Raw genomic sequence first — 9916 nt, forward strand, 5'->3', positions numbered from 1 at the left:
AAGGTCATTCGAGAGCGTCAGGTTGAGAATGACCTTCCTCCTGCCTTCGAGTCTTCAACCGTTACCCGTCAACACGTGGAGGCCTCTGCTTACCAATTTATTCATGAATACGATACTTGCATTATGCTTGGAGGCATATAAGGCAGCGAAGGATGTCATTCAACACTATTGGGCGATGAAGACTTTGCTATGCAAGATGGTCTCGCATAGCGAGACCCTCTCACATGATGAGGCTTGCCTCCTTTTCTTCGTGCTTCATCTGTTGACATCCCGGGACCTTCATCAACCTTCCTTCCAAGGATAAGTCTTATATCAGGCTTAGGAGCACGTTAAACATTTAGACAAGAATGTTTGGAAGCTCTAGGCTATAGTTGGTCTCGCTATGCGAGGCCCCTCTTGCTCTGCGAGGCCTCTCAACCTCAATTTGTGTTTCTGTGACTTCATTCTTCATTTATGTGTGAAGGTGGCATTTAGATAGATGTCCAATGAAGGAATGGAGCCCGATTGAGTTAGAAAGTCGAGGGCAACCTTGCCGAGGGAGGGTTCCCTTGCTATGAGAGATCCTCTTGCAAGGTGTGAGGTGTCTCATCCCTTTGTCGACTTGAGATATTAATTTTATACATCTTTACTTGGTGATGTTATAAGGAATGTCTAAGTTAGCAAGTGAACTTAATCCCTGAGCTAAATTCAAGGGAGGATTTCCATCGTTCACACTTGATAAAGTATGAGTTGAGATGCCTCTTGTTTTGTGAGATGGATATTACTAAAGAGATATCCATAAGTTGATTTTCACTGCGACCACGCAATGCGGTCGCATCTAAGTTAGGATTTGAATGCACAAGGTCATCGCATTGCGGCCTCGGATTACGGGAGCGTCAATATATCCATCAATTAACTTTCATTGCATCCTCGCGATGCGGGCGCATTTTTCCATGGACCTACGACACAAGGACCTCTTATCTCGTGACTCTTTTAGATGTACCAGTTCACAAGATATTTTATATGCGCACACAAGTATTAAGGGAGTGTAAATCCCTTTCTCTTTCACTCATTGGTAATAGACTTTGAGAAACCTTGTTTTCCTTAGTCTGGGATTCATATAAGCCATTCTGTTTTCTTTTCTGTTTTTTGTGAGGGACTTTTGCAAGTCCTCATGGTCAATAGCTTTATATTGAAAGGGTTTCCTTTGGGACCCCTCTGCTGCGTGTGATTCATGTCTGTTGGTGCACCTTGATTACTTGTAAGGATATGTTGACCCTTTGGGTTCTTGTTATCCTTTTATATATTTTTGCACGCACGTTTTATTTTTTGCGAGAAGCGTCCTTCTCATCATTATGCGTAGTACTATTTTTTCAAGGGTCTTTTTCTAGACCCTTTTTGCAAGCGTCTTCTTTGAGACCCTTTTAACAAGCGTCTTCTTTGAGACCCTTTTTGCAAGCGTCTTCTTTGAGACCCTTTTTGGGCTAGGTGACTTTGGCCGACCTAGGATTGTTATGAGGACCACTTTTAGTCTTTAAGGTGATCTCCCCTTAGGTTGGGACCCTTATAGGGAGATGGTACTCGTGAAACCTCGCAAGCGCCTATTTTCAAGGGCCTTTTTTCCTTGGTAAGGTGACTCAATCGATATAGACACATGGATCTCTTTAGGCTCCCCTTTTGTTTTATGCGACATGGTCCCTTTGTGGGGTGGGTGTGTTTATGAAGATGTCACTTTTGAGAGACCTTTTGACTTCCTTAGATTCTATAAGGGTAGCTAGTCCTTATCAATTCAAATGCTGTCTTATAAGGTTCACCACAAACACATATATACATTATAAGTACTTTTATATATATTTCACAAGGCCAAACACCTGTTTTGCTCTTGGCCAGGCACCTATTCAGGCTCGGGAGGCTAGGCACCTATTTTGCACATGGCTAGGTGCCTATTGATGCTCGCGAGGGTGGACACCTATCTTTCACAAGGCTAGGTGTCCATTAAGGCTTGTGAGGCTATGTACCTATTTTTCACATGGTTAGGTGTCTGTTGAGGCTTACGAGGCTAGGCACCTATTTTGCACATGGCTAGGTGCTTGTTGAGGCTCGTGAGGCTAGGCACCTATTTTGCACATGGCTAGGTGCCTGTTGAGGATCGTGAGATTGGACACCACCTAAAAGGTTGATGGGGTCTATCTTGCCAAGCACTTTGTTTTTTGTTCTCTCCAATATGCTTTAACAATTTCAGATCCCTAGAGTCAGGTTGGTGACCTCTTTGGATCTTTATGGGGACCAAATGCGATGACTTCTTTTGTTCATAAGCGACTTAGATAAAAGGAGTCTTCTCGGAGGTTATCCTTGATGAATCCCGCTTGCTTCATCCTTGAAGCCTTATTGTAGACCTTTTCCATTCTTCAACATGATTAGTGACTCCTTTATAACAATGATCTCTTCTATGCGGAATCTTCAGACGTATTGGTAGAAGGATGATTGGAGGAAGGTTTGCTTCCCTCAACATGCAAGTTCTTATTGCCCTCTTCCACACGTATATACTTTTGGGCTCATTTGAAGAAGTTTTCTAAGTTTGTAATCTCCCTCTTAAGCATGTTATCCCATAACTTACTTCCAAGACAAACTCTGGTCGTGATTTCCATCTTGAGCTCTGCTTTAATCGCACTCCCCATCTTAGTTGCTTCCATATTGAATATGTGGATATAGGTCTTCAGGCTTTCAATCTTCCCTTGTTTTATGTTATGGCTGGTACTCAGCACAACATAGTCACGGACTGCGCGATGTTGCTGAAGAAATTCACCAGAGAACTGCTACCATGACATGATTGTTCCTGGCTTTAACCTCTTGAACCAATTATACAATGCCCCATTGAGTGTAATGATGAAGAAATGACACTTTGCTCTGTTGTTGACCCCTCTTAACTTCATTAGGTTATTCAAGGTGTCTAAGTGATATTTTGGGTCTGTATGGCCCTCATATGGAGTCATGCGAGGCTCTTTAAAGCTGGTGGGGAGTTGCTCGACCTGGATTTCCCTTGTGAAGGGTGACTCACGATCGAATTCTTCATCATCTCTGTGCCCCCCAAGTGCAGTGATGATCTTGCTTCGACTGCTTTGCATTTCAGTGTTTAATTCCTTCATCTTTCTATTTAAGGAGTCTCATGGGTTCTTAGGGTGAACCCTTGCTTTGGTTGTGTCCATCAAAGGATTTGTAGGGGGTGTGTTTTTTACCCCAGACCCTCTTTTGTTACGTTTATCCCGCAAGTCGAGTGAAGCTCTTTTGGAGGATGCTTTTGGTTCGCACCTCCCGTAGGTGGGGTTCGCACCAAGTTGCTCCGTTGGTATAGAATCTTCCTTGCGCCCTGGGCAGGGGGAATGACAAGTGGAGATTTACGTTTTTCCACCACCCACGGGCATGGTGGTTTCTCATCGTATATGCTCCCTCTCTTTATTCCTAGAGAGGGGGGAATCAGAGTTTTCATGTAATAGGTTGTTGAGTACCTCTCGCATGTTCTCCAAGGTGGTCTGCAAGCTTTGGTTTTACAAGTGTAGGTCACATATTTCCTCTTTGTACCGACGATATTGAGAACTTGAACTCAGTGAGTGTACTCATGGGCATTTACCATGTCTATGTTTGGAGGGACCTGGGTCTTGATGGTTTAGACATGGGGCCACCGGTGGCGATGGTGGAGGGTGAGTTGTACAACCCTTCATTGGAGAGGTTGAATGTGCTATAGGGTCCGATGTAAGATGAATGGCATGGGATGATACTTCTTCCTCTTCGCCATCGTCTCTGGGCAGATTTGCCATACCCCCATAAATCGGCAAAGGGAGAATCCCTCTTGGACTCCCATAGCTGGGTTTCGTCTAGGTGAACCTCCGCTTCTTGGGGTCCTTGGCATGCTTTCTTATTGAAATTAATTGAAGAACTACTATTTGTTTGTTGTTCTGCCCACAGACAGCACCAAACTGTTGACGGTGAAAACTTGTCAACTATGTTAGGTCGGAAAACTCAAAGTTTTGTAAGAGGATAATTAAGTAAGAATTTAGAATAGACTTGAGGAAAAATAGATGCAGATCAACAATGGAGCAAAAATTCATATATTGCTTAATAGCCTGAGTAAATAATGAATTTTCCAACCCATTTCAATGGTGAAGTGAGGCTCTATTTATAGGTGACCTCTAATGGCTCTTGGTACATTGTGGTCCCGAAGAGACAAGGAGTTGAATATCCAGGCTACAGGTTGTAGTGGTGTTGGAGGAGTGGTGGTCGGCTCCAGTATGTATCAAGGGCCTGCAAAAGTACTCCTGCCATGGTACCATGCCGTACCTCCACTACTTGTCAGATACAAACCTCATAGGCGTGCTTGGGAAGTCGTTGCTATGCACCATTCTTGTACCTCTGATACGGATGTCAGGGTCATGCCTCTAGCCTCCTTATGGTAAGACATCATGTACCTGCACCCGTACCTTGTCCTTGATGGCTGTCCTCACATATCTAAAATATATCTTCTTTCATAGATTTCTAATATTTTTCCAAGTGTGGGACACCATACCAGTTCCCCTCGTATACTTGGGTGGCCTGGCACGGACGGTGTGTGATGAGGAAATGAAGTCTTTACTAGGCAAGGCTCTCCTCCATGCCCCGACATCAGGGCACAAAACCATCGCATGGTTTTGTGCATGGGTGAGCCGTCCTCGGCACATGGGTGGCATCACAGACCTGAACCCCATCGGTTACACTGATTCTGATTTTCAATCAGACAAAGATAGTCAGAAATCGACTTCTGGATCAGTGTTTACTCTTGGAGGAGGAGCAATAGACTGGCAAAGTATTAAACAAACCAACATTGCAGACTCCACCATGGAAACCAAGTATATAGCAGCTTGTGAAGCAGCTAAGGAGGCTGTGTGGATCAAAAAGTTCTTTTCTGATCTGGAAGTAGTGCCATATGTAAATAAGCCATTAGTCCTATACTGTGATAACAGTGGGACAGTAGCTAACTTAAAGGAACCACGGAGTCACAAGCGGGGAAAGCACATCGAAAGGATGCATCACTTGGTAAAAGAGATAGTTCATCGAGGAGATGTTGTAGTTATGAAGATAGCTTCAGAGCATAATCTTGCAGATCCTTTCACAAAGACTTTATCCATCAAATCTTTTAAGGAGCATGTAAGAAACATGGGAATGAGAGAGATGCCTCATTTTCTTTAGGGCAAGTAGGAGATTGTTGGGAATTGTGCCCTGAAAGCATATGTTGTAGACATTGTTTTAAGAAATAAATAAATAAATTGAATTTGTTATGCATATATTTTATGGACTATATTATTCTATGATAATATTAAGTAAATATTAGAAAAATTCCGAAGTTTATATATGTGATCTCAACCACGTATTGGTACAGGATGATTGTCTTTGAGAAAAATGAACTTGAATTGTACGCAATAAAATAAAGTTAAGGAATCTTTAGATTAATTGCTGCAAGTACGGTCCACTAGTATTATGAATACATGTGATTTAGATCTGGATTACTAGTGTAGTAGGACACTTTAGTGGATGTACTTTATATATTAGAAAATATATAGAACTGGACCAGATATGTTTATTAATACTTAGTTAAATACCGTTTCGAAGTATTAATTAAATATATCAACTGATGATCATATACAAATAGATCTTAATCATGAAGTTACTATGAACTTCTTTTTATGTTATATGAGTTCTTTGATTCACTTGTTAGGGTCTCTCGAAATGACCAGGCTAGAAACTTTTGTTTTGGGGACTCATTAATGTAAATCGCTAGGGACATAGTATACATACATGGAATCTATACCTTCTCATAAGAGATTGAATAATGGTTCTCTTAAGGGTTGACTTTTGGGACTGAAAGGTTATTGAGCTCAAATTCATAATTTAGTTATGAATTAACCTTCACTAGTAAAGTCAATTGTACTTAAAGAAACAAGATATAATTAAAAGGGTAAAACGGTAATTTTATTCCCGATTAATTATGAACCATTATTAGAGGGTTAATTTGTATGTAATGATTATATCAATGCACGCTTTATTTTATAATGTACTCTAGAAATGAAATGTTTATAATTACAAGAGTACGTCTCATATTTATAGTGGAGTAATCATGAGATTAATAAATTAAAATTATTTAATTAAAGAGTTTAATTAGTAATCTCAAATTTATTGGAACTTGGAATTATAGGTCCATAGGTCCACATAGCGGCTCTATCAACACTATTCAAGGCAAGAGTTGATATAAAGGGAAAAATTGTTGAAAGACATATTTAAGAAGAAATTTGTTCTTCGGGCCAAATATACAATTATGTGATAATAGCGATTAATTAATTAATTACAAATTAGTTGTAATTAACAAAATTAATTAATATTTAATTATTATGTAATTTTTGAAATTATATTAAATAATTAAATTTATTTTTAAAATTATATTAAATAATTAATTAATTATAATTTTTGAAATTATAGTAAATTAAATATTTAATTTTGAAATTATTATTTAATTTAAATTGGTTTTAATTAATTGGTGGAATTAATTTAATATCTTTATTTGAGTGGGAGATAATACTCTGTTAAGTTCAACTTAGATTTGAATTTAAAAGATTGATATTTATTCAAATAATTAATTATAATTGATAATTAGTTAAAAAGATAATTGATTCAAATTTGAATTAATTATCAGGTTGTTGGATTTTATCTGATAAGGTAGTTTTAATAAATAATTAAATAATTACGGAAAAATCAAATATCCCTAAAATATAAGGTGGTACAAGACACACACAATCCATGGACTGTGTGTGGCGTGTACTACACATTTTTCAATGATAGATTTTTCAATTTTATTTATTTAATTAATTAATTAATAGAAAATTCAAAAGTTAGTTTTTTGATATTTTCATTAATGAGATAAATAATTAATGAAAATATAAATTGTAAATTGGTTACAAATTTATTTTTTTAATTTAAATATTTTCTATTTAAGCTAAACTTATGAGAAAATAAGAAGACACTCTGTTATTCGCTCTAAAAGAAAATAACGATATTTTCCTGTCTCTCCCTGAAAAAGATAAAGAACCAATCTCAGGCCTATTCTCTTGACCTCATGTGTTGAGTACATCAAGTAGAATAAGAAATTAACTATCCTTTATTCTCTAAGTGCCCACACACTTCTTGAGGTGTAGAGAACGTTGTGGAATATCTTTGTGTGAGTGCCTGGGAGCAACTTGGATAGGAAGTTCATTCAAATTACGAAAAGATAGCAAGGACACTTGATAGGCATCAAGAGGTATGTTTTTTATTCTTTTCTTGCTTATGATGAATGTATGTATATTAATGGATTCGCATATTAATGAATGTATGTATATTAATGTGACAAAATTTTTGTTGTACACTGGGCCAACCCACCACCATTCCATTGCGTATTAGGAAACTCGTTCCTAACTATTGGTACCAAAGCGGTCATTAATCTCTGCATACATTAATTATTGTGTGAGCATAATATGCATTCTTATGTTATTATAATATGTGTGAATGGATGGATGTGTGTCTGATTAAAGTTAATTCATAAGGGTCATTAATTATATGGTGTTTTGGGTTTAGGAATTGTTCTTAAATTTTCTAGATGAAAAATGTAAGCCATTTTGGGGCATAGGAATTTTTGTAATTTATTTTCTGCATGAAAGAGTCATCATTCATGCTGGTAATATTCTGCACATACAATATGCCTTCTTGGTTGTGCATGAAAGAGTCATCATTCATGCTAGCCTTATTGATTCCAAATCAAAAATCTCCTAGGAAGGACATGGATGTCTTTTTGAGGCCTATGGTAGATGAATTGAAGGAGTTGTGGGATGAAGGAGATCAAACCAGAGACACCACAATGAACAATGTATTCAAAATGCGTGCAACACTATTATGGACTATCAATAATTTTCTGGCCCGTAGCAGTTTTTCTTGTTGGAGTGGCCAAGGATATATGGCATGTTCTTCATGCAACGAAGACACTCCTTTATGTCGGGTAATTGGGAAGATGACTTATATTGGTCATCGAAGATTATTATCTTCTACGCATAAGTGGAGGAAGAGTCGCTTGTGTTGATGGGAATTATGAAAAAGGACGTCCTCCAAGAAAATTCAGTAGTCAAGACATACTCGAATAATTAATGCATGTTCCAGTTCGTTTCCGAGTAAACATGTCAGTTTTGGAGGTGTGAAAAGAAATCGAGATCCAAAAGAGCTTAATTTGAGTAAAAAGAGTATTTTCTTTGGACTCGATTAGTGGTCCGAACTTGAACTGAAGCACAATTTAGAAGTGATGCATGTAGAGAAAAGTGTTTTCAACAGTTTACTCGGTACTTTTCTTATGAATGAGATATCTACAGACACCACCAACACAGAAGTAGACTTGGAGAATCAGGGTATTCAAGGAAAGTTGCACCTTAAGGAAGATGGTATGAAGTTGACCAAACCACATCGTAAGTACTCTTTCACATCGGATGATAGATGGTTTTTTTGTCAGCTCATTAAAGGAGTTAGACTTCCAGATGGCTTCGGTTCAAATTTCTCTAAGAAACTAACTGACAATGATGGCAACATTGTTGGGTTGAAAATCCCATGATTATCACATTCTTATGCAACATTTATTGTAGGTAAGAGTTCAAGGCTACTTGGATAAGTCTATTTCGAAGACAATCATTGAGCTTTGCAATTTCTTTAAGCAAATTTGTGCTGGTACATTGGTTGTTAAGGACATGGAGAATGCAGAAGATCAAGTGATGCAAACTTTGTGCAAGTTGGAGTTAAATTTTCCTCCAGCCTTTTTTGACATAATGATTAATTTAATTCTTCATTTACCGCAAGAAACTATCCTTAGAGGACCAGTTTACATGAGGTGGATGTATCTGTTTAAGTGATATATGAAGAAGTTGGAAAATTATGTCAGGAATAAGGCGCGCCATGAATGTTCTATAACGGAGGGTTATGTTGTCGATGAAGCTTTAACTTTTTGTTTGCAATATCTTCAGCGTGTAGAGACTGAATTTAATCATCCAGAAAGAAATACAAATGTTGTTATTCCTAAAAGACAGTTGTCAGTTTTTGAATCACAATGCCATCCAAGTAGCAAAAAGAAAATCATATCCCTTGACTATGTTAATCAAAAAGAAGCGGGGTGGTTTGTACTCAATGTTGGGAATTGTGTCATTAAAGCAATTTTTGTTGACAATATTTTTAATGAAATGAATAAATCAATTGAATTATTGTGTATATGTAGCTTATGTACTATATTATTGTTAATAATATAAAGTAAATATCAGAAAATTCCCAAGTTCATATATGTGGTCTCAATCTCATATTGGTGTGAGAGGATCGCGATTGAGATAATGGACTTAATAGTTCGTAATAAAATAAAGTTGTGGAATCTTTAGATTAATAACTACTAGTACGGTCCACTAGTATTATGAATACATGTGACCAAGATCGGGGTTACTAGTGTAGTAGGGCACTTTAGTGGAGGTACTTTGCATACTGAGAGTATGTAGAACTGGACCAGATGTGATTTGATAATACTCATTTAAATACCATTTCATAGTATTATAAAACACATCAACTGATGATCATATACAAATTAATCTTAATCCCGAAGTTACTAAGAACTCCTATATATGTCATTTGATCCTTTGATTCATGTATTACGGTTTGTCAAAATGATCAGGCTAAGAACTATTGTTTTGGTGACTCAGTGATGTATATGGCTGGGGACATAGCTTAACGATATGGAATCTATACCTTCTTATAGATTGAATGATGGTTCCCTATTAGGTTGGCTTTTGGAACTGAAAAGGTTATTGACGTCAAATTCATAATCAGATTATGAATTAACTTTCACTAGTAAAGTCAATGG

The sequence above is a fragment of the Humulus lupulus genome, chromosome 4 (assembly GCF_963169125.1).
Source record: "Humulus lupulus chromosome 4, drHumLupu1.1, whole genome shotgun sequence".
Classification (NCBI taxonomy): domain Eukaryota; kingdom Viridiplantae; phylum Streptophyta; class Magnoliopsida; order Rosales; family Cannabaceae; genus Humulus; species Humulus lupulus.